Source organism: Ochotona princeps, chromosome 2 (genome assembly GCF_030435755.1).
Source record: "Ochotona princeps isolate mOchPri1 chromosome 2, mOchPri1.hap1, whole genome shotgun sequence".
Lineage (NCBI taxonomy): Eukaryota > Metazoa > Chordata > Mammalia > Lagomorpha > Ochotonidae > Ochotona > Ochotona princeps.
The window spans coordinates 978,653-1,003,186 of record NC_080833.1 but is presented as its reverse complement, the minus strand read 5'-3'; the positions used below and the strand labels follow the sequence as shown (position 1 = coordinate 1,003,186).

Below are 24,534 nucleotides of genomic sequence, written 5' to 3'. Positions count from 1 at the left end.
GGAGGACGCCCAGGTGCACCGCCAGGGTGGGGCTTCCTGTCTGACAGGCATGGAAACATACGCCACTCTCACCCAGGAAACCCGCAAGACGGAGCGGCTGCCGAGAAACCTCAGACGCGGCGGGGAGGCGTGTCAGACGCCTGTGGCTAAGCCGCCAGCCCCACGCAGCTGTAGCTGTGGCTGGGCCAGAGCTGCCATGACTCCCCCAGGGAACTCAAGCGGCGCGAGCGGGGAGAGGTGTGAGAAAAGCTACCAACCCGCCTGTGGGCCCTGAGGGTGTTACCGAGAGGTACCAACCTCTCAGAACCCCTCAGGGGGCTCAAGGACACCTTGCAACGGCGAGGGAGGGCACTCCTGGCTTCCCTTTCCCAACAGGCCCTGGGCCCTGCAGTGATGGGAAGAGCAGGGGTACTTGGCAGCCTGTGCCCTGCGCAGGACTGCACCCCACACCTCGGCAAGCGGGCAGCACCACCGAGAACCACGCACCTGGCTCATGTGTTTGCCGCTGCCCCTCCCCTGCTTCCAAGGGTAGAGCCGAGACCCAGACTGACCAACAGTCCCTGCTGGGTGCGAGAAGACCGCCAGCCGGGGGTAGCTCGGGGGCAGCTGCAGAGCTGGCCTCCCCACCCCTCCTGCTGATCTGACAAAATCATGGTCTGACAGTCCCAACAGGCAGAATGGAGGGTCTGTGCGACCCACGCTGCCCCCTCAGCCAGCCCAGCAACCAGAGGAGCCCGCGAGCAGGTCTCTGGACCCAACAGCCCTGTCCACTTGACTTCTGGGCTGAGGGCCTTGCCATGTTGTCCCTTCAAACGCCACAAACCAGGGAGAGTCCCAGGGCTTGCGGCCCCACAGGAGCAGAGAATGATGCCACTGACAAGGCCATGGCCCAACACCAGGCACCAGCTTGGGTCCAAGCTGCCAGTCCCCACCACGTGGGCCCCTGCCACCTGCTGGGGCAGAGACCAGGCCAGAGTTCCGGGCTCTTGTCTATCCAACCCAGGCTTAGCTATGACACACTTGGGCTGGATCAGTGGGTGCAAGAACCTTTTCAGCTTCTAGATCAAAGTCATGAAATGTTTTTCAGCAAGTGAGAAGGGGGTGGGCCTCCACGAGGGCAGTTAGGTCACAGCAGGGGCACTGTGGTTGCCACCAGGCCCCGGGGCCCACCCTTCACTCCACTCCTGACCCCGGCTTCCCGCTGATCTGACAGGTACCACAGCCTGCCACGGGGTCAGACTTGGGGCTGGGTGGTCTCTCTCGGCCCTGCCTCGGGATGTCCCCAGTTGTACAGAGCCAGCCTAGGCCAGCAACAAGCACCAGGTCTCCATGGGGGCCCAGGCCCACTGGCAGGCCCCTGGCTGCAATGTTGCCTGCGGCCACACAGTTCCCAGAACTCCGCAGCACACTTCAGCCCCCAAGAAAGGCCCAGGAGCCTCAAGCTGACCCCGACAAGCTTGGCTCAGGGTGCAGGCCCCCAGCACTTGGGCTTCCGCCTGGGCCAGGCTTTGGAAACTTCCAGGTATACCTCGAGTAAGTGGCGCTGACAGAGGGGGCACACAGCCCTGCCATGGGCACTACCAACAGCCCTGTCTTGGCACACACATCCTCCCTTCTAGTGCCAGGCTCCCAGCTGCCGGGACATGGTCTCTGGGCAGCTGACCATGCAGGGCCACACCACGGTGCCATGTGGCACCCAGGATGGCCAGGTGCAGGGCAGAGGGTGGGGCCCATGGGAGCCCCCAAACCCTTCCTGCCCAGTGTGCTGCCGGCATCTGGGGCGGCACTGGCTTCTGGCCGATTCCTCAGGTCTCACTCAAGGGGGCCCAAGTCCCAGAACAGGCGGCCACTCCCAAGACCCCTACTGCTTTCCTTCACTGTGTGCAGACCCCTGGACCATGGTGGGCCTCGATGCACTGGCCCTGGCAGAACGTGGGTCCAGACATCTCAGCAGGATCCATGGAGACCCCAGGCACACAGAGCATGGTCTTGGTGTGCGGCTGGGCAGCTAGGCCAGCCCCCTCCCCACCTACTTCTGGCCCAACTCTTTATCTCTCAGGACGCCTGGGGCTGCACCCTGTGCCCAGCAGAGCCTGGCTGGGAGAAGCCTCCCAGCCAGGCCCAGTGGAGATGCCCTCTGCGTCTAGCCAGGGGCCTCAGCAGCCCTGTGGGGGGCGGGCAGCCCACACAGCCCCAAGCCCACCAGGTCAGCAGTAGCTCAAAGGTCAGCACACGGGGATGTTTCAGGACAGCAGCTCCCTCTGTCCACAAACCACTGGCATGGCAGGAAGACAGGTAAGGCTGTCCCCAGTCCACCGTGGAGGGGTGCGGGGTCCGCCATGGAGGGGCGTGGGATCCGTCATGGAGAGGAGCTGGGTCCGCCATGGAGGGGTGCAGGATCTGCCACAAGTGTGCCAGGCTGATAGGCCCTTCCACATGTAAGAGGTGGTGTCTCCTGGGGGTACCCATCGGTGGGGTGGGGCAGCATCTGAGCTATCAGGAGTGTCCTAGGCAGGATGGTGTCCCAGGGAGGTGCAGGAAGGCAGGGGCATGGAGATGGGCTAGGCAGGCTCAGAGCCCCCGGTCCACAGAACTGGCACTAAGGCCCCCAAGGGAGCTCCCACAGGGCAAGGGGCAGCTCGGCCTCAGCACTGCCCTAGACCAGGGCCCTCCCAGGGGCAGGCCAGTGATCATGGCAGGTGCAGGCTTCGGGACCTCAATACAGCCCTTCTCCAGGGAACAGCAGGAAAATGGAAAAGGTGGGACCGCGTCCGAGCAGGAGCTGTGCTTCCCCGGCATGGTGGGCCGGCATGCCTCCCCCCAGGGCAGCGCCTCGCTCTCGTCCAGATCCCAGCAGCAGGCCACGGCTCCAGCACTCCAGGAGCCCTGCTTCCGACTCAGCCACGGTGGCCACATGGGGAGAGAACAGTGGACGGCAGCTCTCACTCACTCTTTCCAACAAGCCAGTCTTAGGGGAAACAAAACAAAACAGAACAAAACAATGGAACCAACAAAACTGAGCGAACGGGAAGAAAGCCCAGCCGTGGGGGCAGGGAGAGGGGACACGGAGTAACCCTTGCACACGCTGCCCCATACTTCGGCACGTCTGGAGCCTCCTTAGCCACGGCCGCCTCACAACAGCTGCCCTGGGAGTACAGACCCAGTAAGGTATCCCCCTTCCAGACCAGCTGTGGCTTGGGAAGACACGTGAGGCACTGGAGACGGGGACAGGATTGCCCCCTAAGCCAAGCTCCAGCCCAGGGGACACGGGGCACATGCGCCAGCCGTCACGGGCAACCACACAGGAACACACTCCGTGGCCGAAGTCTAGAGCTAGCACGCCCGGAAGCGGGCCAGCTCGGTGGGCACTGCCAGGTGTGGGGCCCCAAGTCGGGCAATGACGTGGACACACACTGCACTCTCCGTGAGGGACGTCCATTGTCCAGTCACAGCTCTGTTCCTCGAAACTCCACCAGAAAACCACACCCACAGCAGTGACCCTGGGGGGCTGCCCGCGGTTGGGGGTCTTTGCTGACTGCAGCCCTCAACAAAGCACTAGGAGGAGACTGAAGTGCTGCTACCATGTCCACAACATGGACAGAGATCGGGCCAGCGTCCACGGTGCGACACACAGGCTCACGCACAGCTCCTCAGAGGGTCACTGTCGGTGCCCAGTGCATGGCCTTCCCCACAGCCCTGAACACTCATGGCCAGTGCCCTGGTCTACACTGCCATGCCAGCCTGGCCAGGCCCAGGGAGCTGGGGGCAGGCAGTTCTATGGCACACTCCAAGGGGGGCCTGGAGGCAGGCCGAGCCAGCAAGGGCTCCATGGTGGCTGAGGTCCTACCACCCTCCACCTCCCCCTGCCTCCTGCAGGCCCCACCAGGCTCACTCCCAAGAGCTCCTGCAGGGACCCCTCTGCAGCACAAGGCAGGGGCACGGCTGCCCAAGGCCCTCCCAGGAACCCATGGCTGCCCCACTCCCCAGGCTCTGTCACCACAACCTAGGCATCAGGGAACAGCAATTCCCATGGGATATCACACCTCAATCTACCCCGGCCCTGCCAGCCCACATACTCCACAAGAGGGTACAACCAAGCCAAGGGTCCTAGGGTGCCCACATCGAGTTCCTGGCTGGAGAAAGCTCTGCACAGCCCCCTACTGAGCACGTCCACAGGCAGTGCAGCTCAGAGCAAGGCACTCAGACTCGACAGCCCAGCCCAGTGCCCAGCCCCAGAGCCGGCCCCTCCAGGCACCCACCACATACCAGCTCCCAGGGCAGCCAGCCATACCCTGAGACGCCCTGTCCCAGGCAGAGGAGGCTGCACAGCCCGCAGCCCCCCAGGATCACCAGGGATCTGTGGTCAAGGTGGATCATGCAGCCCCCGTGCATCCAGAGAGGCCTCACAGGGCCTGTCCCTCCAAGCACGTTGGACAGCGGTCAGTCCAAGGCGTGGACTGCACATTCTGTCCTGTTTATTTTACTGTATTTTGTGAAAGAGTTTATTTATATGAAAGGCAGTTACAGAAGAAAGAGGGAGGGAGATACCCAGCACATGAGCCATCATCCACTGTTCTCCCAAGTGTACCAGCAGGGAGCTGGATGGGAAGTAGAGCAGCCGGGACTTGAACCAGTCCCACAGGGGACGGCAGTGCCCAGCACCTGTCCTCAGCAGCCCACAGACACATTGAGGCCTCTACTGGTCCAGGACAGAACAGCCACTGCCTGCCCCAGGAGGACCATGACAGACGCCAACACGGTCAGCATAGGCCCTGGGAGGGTGCCCTTCGGCTCAGCACCTCCACCATGCTCCTGCACCCCTCCCCACCTGCCCACAGAGCTCCCGTGACTGCTCATTTGCAGCACCCCCGGAACCCGCCCCCCGCGTGGGTGTCACTCTCCTCCTGCCGGGGAGACGAGCGGGGCAGGAGCACCCTCAAGGCCAGGGTTGAAGGGTCACCCTTGGCCTTCGATCCTCGGCTGGGAGCACCTGGGGGGAGGAGGCGGGGCTGGCTCAGGAGTCTAGGGTGGACCTTCCTCAAGATTTCGCAGTTGCAGAAATTACAAAGCTATTTTTGTAAGTACCATTAATATTTTACACATGACAATTCGTATTTCACATCATGCTTAAATTAACCTATTTTCTGAGGATTGCAGTGCAAGAGGAAGTGGATTAAATTTGCAAGACAACGCCAAACCCCACGACAAGCTGCAAATACAACTCCAGATCGCCGTGGCTCCACGGAACTTAAATAGGGTAGGTCGCTGCCGCCGTGGCCAGGCCGGCCCCACCGTGGGGGCTGGGGGAAGCCTGCACCTGTGTGCCTGGGGCCTGGGCCAGGGCTGTGGCCACGGCTCTGCCAACAGGAGGCACCCGCTAGCTGCAAGGGAGAACGTGGGGAAGGAGCCTAGGGCAGCAGGGCCAGACCAGGCCAGAGGCGGGCTGGGGCTGGGTGGGGCAAGGCGGCCTGACCCGCCCGCCTCTGCCACGTGGGCTTCAAGAAGATGCTGGACTCCTGCCCTCTCCCCGCAACCCTCGGGGCAAGTCCAGAGCTCCCCCATGGACAGCCTTAACACTGAGACCTGGGAACTCCACTTTCAAAACAAGATCACACAGCGCCCAACAACACGCGAGGTGAAACGGGGTCTAAGCTGGTGTAGCATGGTCCTGTCTCCACCTCCCAGGCCGGGGGTCCGAGCTGTGGCAGCATGGTCCCGTCTCCACCTCTGGGGTACAGGGAGGAAGGGCGACTCTCCTCTCCCAGCACACATTCCAGTGCACTGACTCGTGCCTGGAGGGAGGGGCGCCGTGATGGCCGCCTGGCCGCCTGCCACCCTCACAAAGGCCCTTCCGTCCTGAGCTGCAGGAAGTGCTGCTGAGGAAGGCGCAAGGCTCCCAGCACTGCTCCTGCAGGCAGGATTCCTGCAGAACCCGCGTGTCAAGGCAATGGTTTCCCTCGCAGCCTGAGCGGGGTGGGGGTGAGGCGGCCCCTGCTCAGGTGCCTGGGAAGGCCCCTGGCTCCAGTGGGAGACCTGGATGGAGCTCCTGGCTCCTGGACTCGGCCTGGCCCAGCTCGGGCTGTTCTGGACATTTGGGAAGTGAGCAGCAAACAAATGGAAGGTCTCTCCCCTCCCTGCCTTTCAAACCCCAAAACACATCTTCAAGAGAGCCCCTGGGAGATGAGGGGGTGACATGGGCTTTCACCCCACCTGCCCCATCCCTGCCTGGCCCCGGGACCTCAGCTGGCCCACCTCCGTGGCCACCATCAGCACTCTGGCTCGCAGGCAGCAGTCACATGGCCACGCCAAATTGGACACTGCTCGGCGCAGCTGCCTGCTGGAGTCCAGGCCCGTGGCTGGGCTTCCCCTGAAGCCCCCTCCCCAGCCTCGTCCCAACTGCACCCACAGGCCTGCCACGGCCACTGGTCATCCCTTGTCCACATTCACCGAGCTGTCCCATCACAGACCCCATGTGCCACAGGCTGTGCCCAAGTGGCAGGAAGCCCTGGGTGCCGGACTAGGCCAGGGTTCTGCTCAGCAAATCCGCTCGATGGGGAAGCCCCATGTCGCCTCCACCACCCTCACCCTCACAGGGATGTGAGCAGAGGCCTGTGGCTGCTGGCCATGTGGCAGCTCTGAGCCAAGGCAGCCATCCCATAGAGCTGCCCCAGGGGTCCCGCCCAAAGGACACAGCCCTGTCCAGTTTGTACCCCAGGTGCCTCCAAGGGTCAAGGGTGGGGGTTTCAATGCCAGGCAGGTCCTCCATGCTATCCCACCTTGGCAGGCAGGTTCCACCTTCAGGCCAAGGTCAAGAGAGACGTAAAGAGCCACCGTGACTCTGGGGTGCCAGGGTCTCTCAGAACCAGGGGAGGAGCCTCCCTAGGCACTGGCGACACACACCCCCTGCCTGCCTGGCAGCCCCGCCCAGCCTGCGTGCAGAGCTCACATGGCTATGTGGACTGCGGAGTGAGCCATTTGGTTAATTCACTTTCCCCCAAACTGTAATTTTTCCTGTGCAGGAAACCATGTGGACACACTTCCTGTCCAGGGCCAGCACTTTCCCATCTTCAAATCTAAACAGAAATACCCCCAAACGGCTTCTCCCCTGGGAAAGGTCTCTCAGGCAGGCCCAGCTGTGGCTGGCGGCGGACAGGTGGCAAGGTGCCACCCCAGGCCTGGAGTAAGGCTGGCCCGCTCCGGCCTGGAGGTGAGGCTGAGACAAAGGTGCTGACCACCAGTCTAGTGCCACAGGAAGATATGGCACCCACACCCAACACCATGGTCACAAGGGCCAGAGCCGGGCCCAGTCTGAAGCCAGGAGCCCGGAGCTTCCCCTGGGTCTGCCATGTGGGACCTGGGCATCCTCTGCTGCGGCCCCAGGCCGTAAACAGGGGCTGGATCACCCCTCCAGAATGTTGGCACCAGAGGCAGCCGCTCTGCGTGTTACACCACAGTGTCGATGCTGAGCGGGAGAGAACGTGCGAGACCAGGAGACCAGAGGAGGGACACAGGCTCCCACCCCAGCAGCTCCCCCGGCACTTGGCGCCTCTCAGGTGGGCAGTGTCCAGAGCCAGGGGTTCCAAGGCCACAGACCCTGGACACCAAGGGAGCCCAGCCCTGAACCAAGTCAGGCCTGTGCTGGGAGCCTGGGCAGCCATTTCCTCATCTATTGAAAATCACCTTCAAAGAAGAGCTCAGGCTCCATCCATCGATACCCCCAGCTGCCCGTGAGTCCCAGCACAGCAGGGCCTGTCCCCATGTCACAGGGGGCCACCCTCGCCCCACCACCAGTACCGATCCCTCTGGGGAGCCCAGCACGACGACGCAACCCTTCCAGGCCAGCTCACTCCGACTTCCAGGACTTGACAGAGGTTGGGCTCGGAGCAGTTTCCTGACCACCATCACCTCAACTAAAGGAGTGGGTCCTGGGCTACCCTGGGGCAGAACAGAGGCCCAAGGAATGTTCCAGAATCCACACAGCCTCGCGGCATCACAGCTCCTCAGGGGCTGCTGTGGAGGAACAGGTCACAGCCAAGGTCCCAGCGGAGCTGCCACCAGCTCTCCCTCCCAGCCAGGGCCTCCTGAGCCTCCTCCCTCCCTGGCTGACACCCACGCTGTTCTCCATGGAAACAGACACAACACACAGCTGGGCCTCGAGCACCGACGCCCTCTCCCAGCCTGCAGGCAGCTGCCCAACTTCCGGGCTGTGGGCCGCGAGGCCACGCCCAGCCCATGCCTTTCTCGGCACCACCGGCACATGTGACAAGCACCAGGCTCAGACTGTGCACAGGGCAACCGTGAGTCGCTGCCACATTAGGCGAGAGCGTGCGGATGCAGGGCTGGGAGGCCAGCCGGCTTCAGCGTGTGCACTGGGCTAGTCTGCGAGGCAAGGGGCCTGGACAAGGTGCTGGCCCCACGCGCACAGTGGGCTGTGCGTACTACCTCCCCAGGGCTGTCCTTGGCAGCCAGCAGCGACTTACAGCTCTGAGCCTCTCTGAGCGCCGTGCTGTGCGTGACCCACGGTGCTGGACACAGCACTGGCCAGCCTGCCAGGCACGGGCCATGCCACTGACCTGAGCCACACTCGCCTGTCCTTCTTGGGGTGCAGGGGGGGGGGTTACAGCCCCCAGCTGGGCCACTCGACCCTTCCACTGACCCCTGCTGGGACACCAGCTTCTGGTTCCCATTTTGTGGCTATCTCGCTGTGTAAGGTGGCGACCCTGGGCACTGGTACCACTGGTACCACTTGGCTTCCTTTGTGAGACATGGAGGTGCCTGCTCAGGACAGCGTGGGCCGGGGCAGCTCGGTGATGTCAGCAATCCTAGGTGGGTCCAAGACCGCTCTGCAGGGGTGTGGGTGCTTGGGGCTGAACGATGCCCTGGGACTTGGGGGGGAGGCCCTTATAACAGGAGGCACCCCTCCCCCAGGCCCAGGAGGTCTAGGCAGAACCAAGGAGGGAGTCTGTGAGTGAGGAGCAGGCACAAGTGCCCCACAGGCTGGGGATGAGCTCCAGCGGGCGCAGCTCATGCCAACCCAAAGAGAAGATGATTTAAAGATAGCTGAGTTTTCAAGTAACTGAGCTGCTAAGTCTACAAAGACCCAGGCCCACCCAAGACAAGGGGACGGGGGACTTGGGAGGCCAAGGTGCCACCAGTACACACATGGGAGCCCACCAGCCTCCAGCCAGAGGCTCCTGCCCTAGTCGTCACTGGACCCCCGGAGCCACGGGGAGCCCTGAGGAACAGGCAGAGTCCGGGCCCAGGAACCCACCTGACTTAACCCAGTGACCTCGCTTTCCTCCCAGCACCTGGGACCGCAGTCACCTGGCCTGGCACTGTCAGAGCAAGTGACCAAACTGCTGCAGCCAGAGTCACCTTCCGAACAGACCCAGGAGCTCGGTGCCCTGGTGTCCGGCTGAGCCCTGAGCCCAGCCCTCAACCAGGGAGGCCAAGCAAGGCTGTCAGACTGCATGGTGGCCCAGAACCGGCCTCAGCAGCCACTCGGCTGTGAGCAGGAAAGCAAGAGGTGGCTGGAGCCAGAGACCCCACTGGGCCTCCCAGCCTGTCACCTGGATGGAGTTCACGCACAGCCTGCCCCCCAGGCACCCCACCGGGCCTTATGCCACGAATGAGTGGTATCCGAGATGCTCGCATGCTGGGCTCGCAAGTCCCAAGTTCAGAACTCCAGACTCCTTGGAGCACGGTCAGCTGAGCGTCCTCCCTCCCTGGCCCCAGGCCCAACGCCGGTAAGCGTCCCTGCGCCAGTCTGACCCACAGCCAAAGATGCTCGCCTGCCCACTGCCAATGCGGCGAAGGACCACAAGCCAAGACAAACTGTGTCAGGGTGGAGGGCTCGCCCCTGGACAGGGTCAACCGTGTCAGCAGGCATCACTGAGAGGCACCCTGTGGGTCAGTGCGGGCACAGTGGGTAACGCCACCACCTGCAGCACTGACGCCCCAGATGGGCACGGTCTCCACTCCAACTGCCCCACTTCTCACCCAGCTCCCTTTTGACACACCTGGGGAAGCAGCAGAGGATGGCGTAAGTGCCCCTGCACCCATGTGGGGGACCTGGAAGACGCTGCTGGCCTCAGCCTGGCCAGTGAATGTAAGATCTCTCACTCTGTACCTCTGTCCCCCTCCTCAAACGAACCCCACTGCCACAGAAGCACCAGCTCGGCCCGCCGACAACATATCACGAGGACGCACTTCCAGAAATGTCCCATGGAAACATGCCCAGATGGCATGAGGACGTACCCAGGTGACTCGAGAGAAGAACGGCCATCCACGCACAACAGACAGGACAAGGAACACAGGACCTGTGACGGTGGCCACCTGGTGATCACCTCTCCTTCACTGCAGAGGGAGCAGCAGGGGGGCACGTGGGCCGACCTGGCACACCTGGGGCACACACGCACCCTGCACAGCAATGCCACTGTGGCACACCCACCCAGTAGACACCAGGCTGGTCCCAGCTGAGAAGCCACCCATGACTCAAGGCTTCTCCTTGGATTGTCCACCGACCAGCTGAGGACACAGCCCCCAGCCAAGGAGGACCCACGTCCACTCTCTCCACCTCCGCTGGGCACAGGGCAGGATGCAGGACTCAGCAGTGGCCTGCGCTGAGCCGGCGTGCTCAGGTGCTCTGGGGCCCAGAGCCACCCGTGAGTCCAGGACAGGTCCCTGCCTCTGGCCCCCTAGCCATTCCTCCAACAGCTAGCAGGATCCACAGAGCCCTTGGGACCACCTGGGGGACACTGGGAACTTAAGAGAGAAGGCATGGGGGTCACGGGGGCTGGAGCAGGAAGGCCGGCACACACAGACCCCCGTGGCTTGCAGCCAGCGCCCTCACCCCAAGGACAGGATGCGCTCGACAGAGCCGGGCTGAGCTGCGCAGCTTCTCTCAGCTGGGGCGACTCAGGCCGACACCAGGCTTTCCACTCACACCAAACTGGGGCAGGACGTGGACAGCATCTGGAAGCCCTGCACATTTAACCTTGGTGGCCCCAGCTCGGCCCTCCTGCCTGTCTTCACTGCGCTGGCAGGCCAGGCCGTCTGCAGAGGGCAAGGGGTCGTGAGAACCCAATACAGCAATCAAAACCAGGGCAGTGACCTTCTGAACTGGCCTCTTGGCGCAGTGTGGGCCTGGGGAGAGGGGAGAGGGTGGTGGGGCAGTGGGCCTCACCCCCAGCAGCTCCTCAGCCCAGACCCCTGGCACCTGTTCACAGCCCCACTGCCTCACCTTCATCCCAGGGAAACGGGAGACATGGGCAGACACCCACAGCCCTGTCACCCCACATACTGGAGCCACTGCTGTTGCTGAGAGAGCCAGGCCCTTCGTGGCTTTCGGGAAACTTCCCCGTGCAGCCCTCAGGGTGCCAGCTGGCAGCCTTGAGCACAAAAATGCAATAAGCCCCTTGCCACAGAGCCCTGAGCCAGTGGGCGTCCCTCTAGGGGACAAGGACCACACTCCTGGGCCTGGAGTGAGCTGGGAGGGCAGGTGAGAGCTGGACCAGGTGGGGCAGGGCCAGCAGCTCCCAGGCAGAATCCCCCAAAGGCACTGCTCGCGCCACACCAGTGTCCCAACCCCTGGTCCAGATGGACAGTCATGCAAGATGCCAGCTCCACCACGACCCCACCTGCCCAGTGCGGCAAGGAGGGCAGTGGGGAGTGGCCAGCTGGACCCGTCTGCAGCCGGGACAGCCTGAACTTTTCACCTTGGGCAGGCAGACCAGAGAAAGGCCCCGTGGTGTGTGCCCCGGAGGCGGGGCCTTCCACCCGCCGGCAGCTGCTCCGCCACCATGGGCCTCGTCGCCCCTGGTGACCACCTGACCTCCCATAAACAGGACAGACCCACACAGGGCACTCCAGTTACTGGGGCTGCAGGCGACCCAGACTCTAACAACCAACTGGGCACAGTCACCCCTGAGCAAACTGCCCTGCAGGAGATGGCTAAACACACCACACTCCTCCAGCTGTGCCCATGGCCGTGCCCCCCATAACCGCACGCCCCCCAGCCGTGCCCCTCATGGCCATGCCCCCCATGACCGCGCTCCCCCCAGCCGTGCCCATGGCCATGCACCCATGACCACACTCCCCCCAGCCGTGCCCTCTGCAGCCTGTGCCAGCTGAGGGGAGAGCAGAAGTGTCTCCTCAAGGCAGAAAATTGGAAAAAATAACACAGCAACATCCTCCCCGCCCCAGTTTCCTGTAGCCTCTGGGTGCCCGGCTGCACCAAGAGACCACCTCTCCGCCAGAACTGCTCCCTCTCCCCACCATGCAGAGATGGCTCGCTGGGTACTTAACCCCATCTAGGTGCGTTCCGTGGCTAAGGTCAACACAGGATGCCTGCCTTCAGGTCCCCACGGACAGCAGCAGGAAGGACCGGCCCCACAGCTGAGGGAGAATGTGGGGACACCCAGCCAGGCCGGGCACCCGACAGCCACCACCACGGGACGGCCGACGCTGCGTCACCATGGGCTAAGCCACCACGAGGGCACAGGTTCAAAACTGGCTGCTCTGCTTCCGAGCCAGGTGCCAGCTCACGCGCCCAGGAAGGTGACAGATGGTTCAAGGATGGCCCTGCCGCCCATCGGGGAGGCCCAGATCAAGTCCCAGCTCCTAGCTGTGGTCCGGCTGCACCCTGGAACTCCCCGCCCACTTACAACCAGCTGAGCAGTCCAGCAACAGGCAAGACCCCCGGCTGCTTCCAAAAAATAAGCAAGCGGCAGGCCAGCCCTTAAGGAAAGTCCAGCAGCCCTGAGACGCAGCCTCAAGCCCGGAACCAGATCTAAGTGTGACCCTGCCCCGACAGTGCCGTCAGGACCCTAGGGGCCACCTCCAGGGACAGGTGAGGCATCCCGGCTGGCTGTGCCAACAGAAGGGGGATGTGGCATGGTGCTGAATACATGCTCTACAATGGTTTACTGCCCAAAGCAACTGACCCCCCAGGCTGCCACCAGCCTTGGTCTCCGGCCCAGGACCGCCAGCACATGACTGCCCCCCCAACAGGGGTCAGAGAGCCAGGACTTGCTTGCTTTTCCATATTAATCAAAAATCCCAATTTCCTCTCAGCTCAAGCTGAGTTCCGAGTGGCACTCAGCAGGGGTCTTCCCTGGGACTCCCGTACCCAGGTGGAACCAGGTGTAGACCCCACAGCGGCCGCCCACCTGCACAGTCAGAACCCCAGCCCTGGGCCGGCTGCACTAAGGCTGTAAGGAACTCACAAGGAGAATGTGACGTAACCCAATCAGGTAAGCGAGAGGGTACCAGTGCTACCAGTCTGGCTTTCCCTCGCAGCCTGTGAAGGGGCCTCTGTGCAGCAGTCAGCAATCACGCCTCCAAGGTGACGGCTACCTAGCCTCCCAGCCCCAGGAGCCTTCACCGCCCCAACCTGCTGCCATCGGGGTTTCCAGGCTGGGCCATGGGCGGCATGCATGACCCAGGCAGCACCCGGCCAGACGCTGCGCAGCACCATGTGGGCACACAGCAGCATGCCATCCACAGCTGGCACAAAGCTGGGCCTGAGGACACAGGGCAAGGCCCAGGAAAGCAGATGGAACGTGTACACACATCGGCACCCACGGAGGCGTACCACGCGTCTGGCATCCAATTCAAGTGCAAACACACACCACAACAGAGGGCCATCCAACCAACCCAGCCCAAAGAACGCAGCGACACTCCGCCAAGTGGCCAGGGGCAGGGAAAGCCCAGGGCCCCAGCTGCCAGAGGCCAAACAGGAGGCTCGAGGGGTTGTGTCCTGGCCAGCTCCAGACTGGACCACAGTGAAGGGCATCCAGGCGCCAAATCAACAGAAAACTGCCCATTTGCTCTCTTTCAAATTAAAAAAAAAAAAAAAAAAAAAAGAATCCTCTTGCTCTTCAAAAAGTAAAGCAAATGAAAATGTATGAGAAAGGGCCCGGCGCCGTGGCCTAGCAGCTAAAGTCCTCGCCTTGAACGCCCCGGGATCCCATATGGGCGCCGGTTCTAATCCCAGCAGCCCCACTTCCCATCCAGCTCCCTGCTTGTGGCCTGGGAAAGCAGTCGAGGACGGCCCAAAGCCTTGGGACCCTGCACCCGTGTGGGAGACCTGGAAGAGGTTCCTGGTTCCCGGCTTCGGATCGGCACAGCACTGGAGTGAATCATCAGACAGAAGATCTTCCTCTGTCTCTCCTCCTCTCTGTATATCTGACGTTGTAATAAAAATAAATCTTTAAAGAAATGTATCAGAAAAACAAAATTAAAAATTTAGGTTTACTTGAGCAAGACCCTCGGAGCATGCCCCACATCCGGGACCTGGGATGGGTGGGAGACTGGGTGGGGCTTCTCCCTTTATCTCCCCCTTTACCCCAGATACAGGAAAAAAAAACAATGTGGAAATAACAGTCTTACCCACTTTCCTATATCCCTTGAACCTTTCTGCCGTAATTAACTATGTAAAGATTACCAAAAATAAAGAAAAAAAATATTTAAAAAAAAATCAAAAATTAAGGTTTAAAGTAACCCATTCCGGGCCGCTGTTTAAATGGAGCGGGCGACTCCAGCAGCCTGGCACCAAAAGCCCCAGACGCGTGCTAGCTGGAATCCGGCTGCTGCCTTCCGCTCCAGCCCTTCGCCGGTGCCCCTGGGAGAGCGGCAGGACACCCAGAGGCAGCACCCTTGCACCCACGGTGGGGCTCGGAGGAAGCTCCTGGCTCCCCTCAATCCAGCCCCAGCTGCTGCTGCCGTCTGGGCAATGAGCCACCAGAACGAAGGCCTTTTTCTGTGTGTTACTCTCCTTTCAAATAAATAATTCTTTTCAAAAACCCAGCTTGAAGGTGTGCTGTCAGGAGCTGTCAAAAGTGGCCACGCAGGGCTGATGGCCTACGCAATTCTGTCACACAAACAGAATTATTGTCGGACAACTATGACAAGGAGGAACCGGTGTGCTGGCATGGGCACTGCCAAGATGGTCCCTAAAGTCCACCTGCTGAGTGCAGAACCCAGGCAGGAGTCGGGACGGCCCACCATCTGGCCTGCTGCGGAGGCGCCCGCCAGCCCTGGGCTCTGCACGGCCCTCCACCCGACACGGCCCTCCTGCTCCTCGCCGAGTGCTCCGTGGGCCACGGCCGTGGGCATGAGCAGTTCCACAGCGCACGGTGGATGGGCCCAGGGTGTCCCCAGGCCCGTGACCTCACCGTGGCTTTGTGCTTTTCCCTGCCAGGTGCTATACACACAGGGACTTGTTTGGTTTTTTTTTTAATGTTGTAATGTACTGGAAACTTCTATGTTGATTTTTTTTATTATTATTAAAAGCCTTTCTATTTTATTTGAGAAAGCTGTTCCACATTAAAAGCCTTGATTAAAAAGAACATTTTTATAAACAAAAAACTTTGGGTCCAGAGTAATAGCCTAGGAGCTAAAGTCCTCACCTTGCCAGCCCCGGGATCCCAAACGAATACTGATTCTAATCCTGGCAGCCCCACTTCCCATCCAGCTCCCTGCCCATGGCCTGGGAAAGCAGTGGAGGACGGCCCAAAGCCTTGGGACCCTACACCCGCGTGGGAGACCCAAAAGAGCTCCTGGCTCCTGGCTTCAGCTCAGCTCAGCTCTGGCCACTGCGGCCACTTGGGGAGTGAACAATAGAAGATCTTTCTCTCTCCTTCTCTCTGTAAATCTGCCTTTCCAATTAAAAAAAAAAAAAACCAGAACGGTAGATATACCACGCTACAAACTGCCAACAGCAGGGCGTGTCTGTCAGGTGCACACAAGGGCGCTGCGACACGCCCAGCCCTGGCTGGTGCAGGCGCGGAGATGCCTGGGGTAGTCCTAATCTAGGGGGAGAAAACTGGACGACGAACAGCACACAGAACATGAGAGCCCAGAGCACAAATGGTGAACAGGGACACGACGGACGGGCCACACATCAGCAACAATGCACAGCACTGCGCACACGGCTCGCTCCGAACTCCCACATCTGCCTGGGAAGCAGAGCAGGCTGGTGAGCCAAGGGCCAGCACCGGGGCCAGCCTGAGGACAGCACGGGCAGCCCGGGTCGCTTCCCCAAGGGGCCGCAGATCCTGCTCCGTCCTGGCCCGTGAGTCCTCACACATCACTGACTTTCAAATAAGTCTCAAAGAAATAATTCAGGTTCCAATTTATGAATATAGAGAAAGAGTAAAGAAAGTCAAAGGCAGGGCCCGGCAGCGTGACCTAGTGGCTAAAGTCCGCGCCTTGAACGCACCAGGATCCCATATGGGCACCGGTTCTAATCCCGGCAGCTCCACTTCCCATCCAGCTCCCTGCTTGTGGCCTGGGAAAGCAGTCGAGGACGGCCCAAAGCTTTGGGACCCTGCACCCGCGTGGGAGACCCGGAAGAGGCTCCAGGTTCCCAGCTTCAGATTGACACAGCACCAGCCCGTTGCGGCTCACTTGGGCAGTGAATCATCGGATGGAAGATCTTCCTCTCTGTCTCTCCTCCTCTCTGTATATCCTACTTTGTAATAAAAATAAATAAATCTTTAAAAAAAAAAGTCAAAGGCAAGAAACTATACAAGCCTCGCCAACTTAAGAGAAAAAGAACACACGAGAAAGCCAGTGGCCAGTGAGACCTGACGCCGACGGGCAGTTCCACGCAGACGCAGGCAGGCGGCAGAGGCCGTAGGAATAACGGGCGATGGGTATGGACAGGAGCCCTGCACGCACGCACCAAGCCTCCACGTGCCCAGCGTTGAGGGTGGGCCCTGCCCAACAATGTGCCCACAGGCAAACCAGACAGTGCCACAGCAGGCAGCAGGCCAGTCCCACGCTCACAGCTGGAAACTCTATACTTGAATAAAGCAGCCTCCAGGAGAGCAGCACGGTGTGGCGTGGGGACTGGGGGACAGGCAGCCGTGTCACCAGGGCTCCATTGCAGGTCCAGCAGCAGCTCCTGCCAGGTGGTCAGGGGACCGCAGAGTGAAGCATGCACAAAGGGGAGGACACTGCACACCTCACACTGGAATGCTCACTGCACACCTCACACCGGGGAGCTCACTGCACACCTCACACTGGGGAGCTCACTGCATACCTCACACTGGGGAGCTCACTGCACACCTCACACCGGGGAGCTCACTGCACACCTCACACCAGACAGCTCACTGCACACCTCACACCGGGGAGCTCACTGCACACCTCACACCGGGGAGCTCACTGCACACCTCACACCGGGGAGCTCACTGCACACCTCACACTGGGGAGCTCACTGCACATTTCACACCGGGGAGCTCACTGCACACCTCACACCGGGGAGCTCACTGCATACCTCACACTGGGGAGCTCACTGCACACCTCACACCGGGGAGCTCACTGCACACCTCACACCGGAACGCTCACTGCACACCTCACACCAGACAGCTCACTGCACACCTCACACTGGAATGCTCACTGCACACCTCACACCGGGGAGCTCACTGCACACCTCACACTGGGGAGCTCACTGCACACCTCACACCGGGAGCTCACTGCACACCTCACACTGGGGAGCTCACTGCACATTTCACACCGGGGAGCTCACTGCACACCTCACACCGGGGAGCTCACTGCACATTTCACACCGGGGAGCTCACTGCATACCTCACACCGGAGTGCTCACTGCACACCTCACACAGGGGAGCTCACTGCATACCTCACACCGGAGTGCTCACTGCACACCTCACACAGGGGAGCTCACTGCACACCTCACACTGGAATGCTCACTGCACACCTCACACCGGGGAGCTCACTGCACACCTCACACCGGAACGCTCACTGCACACCTCACACCAGACAGCTCACTGCACACCTCACACTGGAATGCTCACTGCACACCTCACACCGGGGAGCTCACTGCACACCTCACACCGGGGAGCTCACTGCACACCTCACACTGGGGAGCCACAGCATTCTCCCCAGGAAAGCCAACACTCCCACTTCCTGTGGACTTCCTGCATTAAGGTGAAAGGTGAAGGTGCCGGACAAACAGAAACAAAAAACCTTTGCAGGTGACAGCTGTCCACATGGGATAACCCAGAAGCTTTGTGGGGTCCAGGCCAAGAATCAACTGTACCCACAGCTTGGAATTCAAGCTGAACGTGAAAAAACAACTTCAGTAAGAGAAAAACCAGAAAGCCGGACAAGACCCAACCAAGCTACACTCTGGGTCTCGAGTCAGAGACCAAGGCACACCAAAGAACAGCACAGCTGCCTCCGCCTGCAACACAGCATCCCATACGGACACCGGCCCACTTCAATCCAGCTCCCTGCTTATGACCTGGCAAAGCAGCAGCAGAGGGCCCAAGGGCTTGGAACCCCACTCCAGTGTGGGAGACCTGGAAGAAGTTCTTGACTTCAGATGGACTCAGCTCCAACCACTGTAGCCATTTGGGGAGTGAACCAGCAGAAGGAAGATCTTTCTCTGTTGCCTTCTCTCTGTAAAGCTGCCTTTCATCTTAAGATGTCAGCTCTTGGACCTGGTGCAGCAGCCTAGTGGCTAAAGTCCTTGCCTTTTATGTGGCAGGATCCCATGTAGTCACCAGTTCATGTCCCAGCTGCTCCACTTCCCATCCAGCTCCCTGCTTGTGGCCTGGGAAAGCAGTGGAAGACGGCTCAAAGCCTTGGGACCTGCACCCATGTGGGAGACGTGGAGGAGGCTCCAGGCTCCTGGCTCTGGACTGGCTCAGCTCTGGCCATTGCAGCCACCTGGGGAGCGAACCAGCAGATGGAGGACCTTTCTTTTTCCCTCTTCTCTAAATAAATCTTCAGGGAAGAAAACCCAAAAAGACGTCAGCTCTTTCCACAGGTCAACTGAATTCTAAACAGGATTTTTTTTCACCAACACCGACAGCCAATTCTGCAGATGAGAGGGGAGTAGAGACCTCGGAGGTCCTGTCTGGGCAGTCAAGCGCGAGTGGCCAGGATGGCCGCCAGAGCTGCTCAACGTCAGTGCTGAGAGGACCAGCTGGGCTCTTCCGCCACACAGTGGGCAGCGTCAGTGTGTGTCCCAAGGACAGCGTGGGCAGCGCACAGTGGATGTCGCCCAACACCAAATGCCAGAGTCGGGGCACGCTGTGGCACAACAGGCCGCGCCCCCGCGTCCCTCCGGTTCTAGCTGCTCCATTCCCATCTCAGCTCCTGCTCAATGCGCCTGCAGAGGAAGCAAAAATGGCCTCCGAGTGCTCGGGCCCTGCCGCCCCCACACAATGCTGGAACGGAGCTCTGGGGCTCCTGCCTTCAGACTGGCCCTGGCTGGCTGGAGTCATTCGGGCGGTGAAGCAGGGACAGGCCCCAGCCTTGGCTGTGCTCCTGGGTTCCTGCACTCCGGGCTGGCCAGGAAGGCCTTTAACTTCAAATGAAAACTGCTGGTCTGGACACCAGCGTGGTCTCCAGGCCAGGTGTGAGGGGCACACGACAACGTACACACCACCAGCTCCCTTGGCTTCCTAACTATGACATCAGCCCTCCAGAGCAAGTCTGAGACGCCTCGCGCCTGCGTGCTGGCCACCACAGCGGCACTGCCAGTGTGGCAAGACCCGCTGCACACAGAGGCTGCCCGCTTCACACCACCCACTGCAGCCTGTCCTGCACGTTCCTGCCGAGCCCGAAGCCCCAGGCCGGCTCCGGGAGGAGGCTCCAGGCCGGCACGGACGTGGCACAGATGCGCGCGCACACACACAAGCCCTGACTGGGGGAGCACGACTTTGGGATGAGGCCCCGGCAAGCGCAGCCCTGTACTTTCCTTCTTAATCTTCCTCTGGGTTTGCCAACACTGGGCAGAACAAGTGTGAGTGCCCCAAGAAGCACAGCAAGGACTCATGAGGACAGAAAACTGGAGGGGCCAAGCACCCCAAACCTGCTCCCCACCTGGAAGTGGCCGTAGCCTCACCTGCCACACTTGCAGGTAAGAGCTGGGCAGATGCCACCAGCTGCCACAGGAGAAAGGATGCCAGCATGGCACACCCTCTCAGCCCTGGGCACCTCTGTGTGGACCAGACGTCAGCAACGGCCAGTAGGGAAAGGCAGCCACTTCAGCCGTGGCCCAAGCTGAACAGCAGACAGCAGGCTGCAGAGACGCCCGAGGGAGCACTGGCCCCACGTGCGGTGGACATCAAGGCCAGAGGGAAAGACACGGCACCCAGGAAACTGGAGGCTTCCGAAGGAGAACAAGAAAAATCCATCTCAGACGGAAGGAGACCTGAGACACCACAAACAAAATGCCTGGCGGGCACTCTGTCACAGGTGTGTTCTCGAAGCCCTGGCACGTCCACACACATGCACACTCCCACTAATGTGCCTGGCGGAGGCCGCTGGGGGGCGGCAGACAGGGGCCTGAGAGCCGGGGGGCGGCGGAGAGGGGCCCCAGAGCCGGGGGGCGGCGGACAGGGGCCCCAGAGCCGGGGGGCGGCGGAGAGGGGCCCCAGAGCCGGGGGGCGGCGGAGAGGGGCCCCAGAGCCGGGGGGCGGCGGAGAGGGGCCCCAGAGCCGGGGGGCGGCGGAGAGGGGCCCCAGAGCCGGGGGGCGGCGGAGAGGGGCCCCAGAGCCGGGGGGCGGCGGAGAGGGGCCCCAGAGCCGGGGGGCGGCGGAGAGGGGCCCGAGAGCTGGGGGGCAGCAGAGAGGGGCCCCGAGAGCTGAGGCCCCTGTGATGTGACCCTTCGGGGAGTGAACCAGCAGAGAATCAACCCTCCACCCTGCTCACTCTGCCTTTCAAACAATCCATAAAACCAACCATTCACTCAAGCCCAAGGGTGACCCTGAGAGACCGCCCCTACGATCCACATCTGACCCGCGTCCACGGGAGGGGAAGGGCAGCCACAGGAGGCCAGCAGCTCTAGCCCAGACTGGCCAGGAGCCCGCAGAGTCCTGGAAGAGGCACGTCGCCCAAATCCCGCACAGGCCATGGGGCGCTGACCAGCGCCGGACGGTGGGCAGCCAGCGATGAGGGCCTAACGTCACGGCACAGGAAGTGAGGTCAAGATGCAGGACATGAGATCAGAACAGGGTGTCCCAGGCGGCAGAAATGAGGTCACAACACAGGAAGTGAGGTCAGAACAGGGCATCCCAGACAGGAAACCAGAACAGCGGAAATGAGGTTGCGACACAGGAAGTGGGGTCCCAACAGGGTGTCCCAGACAGGAAATGAGGTCAGCTCACAGCATCCCAGACAGGAAATGAGATCAGGACAGGGTGTCCCAGACGGGAAATGAGGTCAGGACAGGGTGTCCCCAACAGGAAATGCAGTTAGGGCACAGAGAGGCTCAAGCAGGAAATGAGCTAATCAAACGTCACGCAGGAGCAACAGTTATACAGGACAGACTCATCAGAGTCAGGCACAGTGGCACTGCACAGACAATGGGCCAGGGCAAAGCCGTGTCCACAGGATCCTGGCAGCAGGTGACCAGCAGGAAGCCTGTACAAGCAGCAGCTGCCCGAGGGTCACAGAACAGACGAGGAACACAGGGAAAATCCTGGCTGTGACTGTATCCTTCAAAACCATGAGTTCACCCAGATCCCAGCGGCTGCCCACTCAGGGAGGCTGGCCAGCCCAGAGACATGCCCAGCAGCTAGAGCAGGGGGCCCAAGAGGGTCAGGGGGACACTGCACTCAGGCCCAACTCCAGGCCTCTACCCACATGTCTACCAGCAGACCGGGAGGTACCCACAGTGGTACACAAGGATAGGAAGCAGCAGGGAACTCGCCACAGCACTCAGAAACATCTAGAGAATTCCAAACCTCAGAGTCCCAGGCCACCAGGAAGAGGCAGACAGCCCAGGACACAGGACCAGCATCTCCCAAGGCCACACTTAGCCCCCATGCAGGACGCAGGATGGCACCTGCTCCAAGCATCCAGCCACTAGCCACTTAGGAAGCAAGAGGCAGCAACCAAGAGTCAGCCCCCAGCTCACGAGAACCCACTGAAGCACTGACATACACACCCAAAGACCTGGGCTCTGCCCGGTCGGTCCCAGCATGGCCACCGCACCAAGATCTGCCCAGAGCCCCAGACGGACACCTGGCAGGGCGCCCACCTGGGACCTGGGGGTGAGCGGGGGCGGCTGGCCTGCGTGTGGTGTCTTCAGCTCCATCAGGAGGCACTCTGGACGCACATGAGCCACCAAAGCAGGCACAGGGCTTCTGCCCAGGCCCCTGGCTGTGCTGGCACCCCAGGCACCCACAGGCCTCCGTACCTCTCCCAGCGGTGCACTCTGATGGTGGCCTGGGACCATCACTGAGCAGCACACCAGGCTCCCCGGGGGGCGATGCCCACGGTCACAGGGAAGGACTGTCTACGCCGTGACAGCTGGAGACGCAGCCATAAGCTTCGCCTGCAACCGTCCCAACTCCAGGACAGCGTCACCCATCCCGGAGCACACAACCACCAGCTATGCGCCAAAGCCCAGGTCCTATGTGCCTGCTGACGACACTGTCGGCTGTCTCTCCTCTCTGTAGATCCATCTTTTCCGAAAAAATAAGTGAAAAAGGAGGGAGGGGGAGGGGGAAGGAAGGAAAGAAGGAATCCAACCAGGGGTTCAGGTGCACAGGTGCAGGCTGCCAGCCTCCCCGACAGGTCACCCCACCCCAAGTAAACAAGTGTAGGGCTGCCAGCCCTCCCTGCCTCTCCTTCTCCTGCTGGGCGTGCTGGGCATGCTGGGCTCAGCCGGCTGGGGTCACCCCACTCTAGGCAGGAGATCCCAGAGGGATTTTGCAAAACAAAAGCAAGAAGCCTCCATTCAAGAGCCACCCTGCAGCGGCTGCCCCCTGCCCCAGCCCCCCACATTAATATTCAGCAGTCAACACAAAGCTTGACAAAGAGCAGAGTGGTCACCGCCAAGGGGGCCCGCATGGGGCATTTGGAAACCAGCTCGCAGGAGTGGCCAGCGGCCAGCAGGAGCCATCTGCCAGATCAGGGTGACCCTGGGGCGTCCAGGGACCACCCCTTCACCGGAAGGGACAGCTCTGCCAGAGGTCCTCGCCAGTCACACACACTCTCACCTCCCACAAGGCCCAGGCCCCACAGGTGAGGGCACTGGCAAGGAAGGGCAGGATCCCACTCGGCTGAGGCCTAAGCCAAGCAGGCCAGGGCAGCAGGTTGTGCCCTCCCACCTGGCAGCTGGCTCTCCAGGCCAGGAGCACTGGTGCGGCCTGCCTTGGTCCCACAGAGTCCATGGGCCTGGCCAGCAGCGTGGCCCGCAGCGCCTAGCGACTCCCCTGCTCCCCTCAGCAGGAGCTGCCCGCTCCGCAGCCCAGAGCCTCCAGCCCTGGGGGCCTGGCACACAGCAGGTGCAAAGCCTGCAGCTTGGCGCTTGGCCCTCGGCCTTGGGTCCCAAGAGGACATGGTGGTGCCAGGCACAGCCCCTGCTCAGCCAGCACCAGGAAGGGGCAGGGGACCATCACACAGAGTCCTCTCAAGGGCAGGTGGCAGCTCATGCTCCCCACACCCTCAAGGAGCAGTGACTGGTCAGGTGGGAGTCGCTCCTGGAGGTAGACCTGACCAGGACACCCCCACAGGGCCATCCTCCAGGACGGTCAGCAAGCAGAGGTCCTCACGGGTGACTAGGGACTAAAACAGGCCTGCAGGAGCTGGAGCGCCACAAGCTAATGACAAGACATCAGACAGTGGTCCCCACGCAGCCATCCCCTGCTGGGTGTACACACACTAGAAGAACACTGGGCATCCGGATACATGCCCACCCACGTTCATGGCCATGTGAGCACAGATGAGCAGACAACATACGGCATGCGCAGACGCAGCCTGCAGCCTTGCACACAGGCTGTGAGAGAACGACCCCAGGACGCCACAGCAAGAGGAGGCAGATGTCGGTAGTGGCCGGGGCAGCCAGCACAGGGCACCCCCGTCCAATCAGAGCTCCCTGCTCAGGCGCCCTCCCTCCATGGAACAGCTGGACCAGCCTGTGGCCCCCGGCTTCAGCCTGGCACAGCCCTGCAAGTGCAGGTGCTCCGGGCCGACAGATGAAGGCTCCGGGCGTCCGTGCGCTGCTGCACCGCAGAGCCACACCCAAGGGGGCACCAGTTCGTGCCCCAGCTCCCTACGAATCTGCCCTGGGACACGCTCGGGACGCTGGGGCATCTGCACGGACAAGGGAGACCTGAGAGGTGAGCCAGGAGATGGAGGATCTTTCAAATAAATTAGCAAATCTTAAAAAAAAAAGAAGAAATTTATCTGCCTTTGGAATAAAATCAATCTATGCTTTTTTAAAACAAAAAAGAAAGGGGAGTGGGGGGGCCAGGAGTGGGGGGAAGGAAGTCTTAGGTAGGAAAATGAGAATGTTCCAGAACAAATGGTGGTGCTGGCTGTATCACACTGTGGTGTGGCACACTGGCAGAGGCGGCCAGCATCCTGTGTCAGATGCCCGCTCCTCCGGGCTCAGCCCAGGTGCCCAAGGCTCAGGGCCCTCACACATGGCGTTCTGGCTCCGGAGCCGGGCCTGGCCACCCTGCCTGCTGCAGAGGGCTGCGCAGCGAGCCAGCGCACAGAAGCCTGCTCACCATCCTTCGTATCGTAACGACTGCACCAAACATCACA

General features: G+C 61.3%; 1 protein-coding gene across 1 annotated transcript in view; it reads right to left on the bottom strand.

The window, feature by feature from the left end:
• SKI (SKI proto-oncogene) overlaps positions 1-24,534 on the bottom strand; it is a 39,952-nt gene that overhangs the window by 4,364 nt on the left and 11,054 nt on the right. The window lies entirely within an intron of this gene.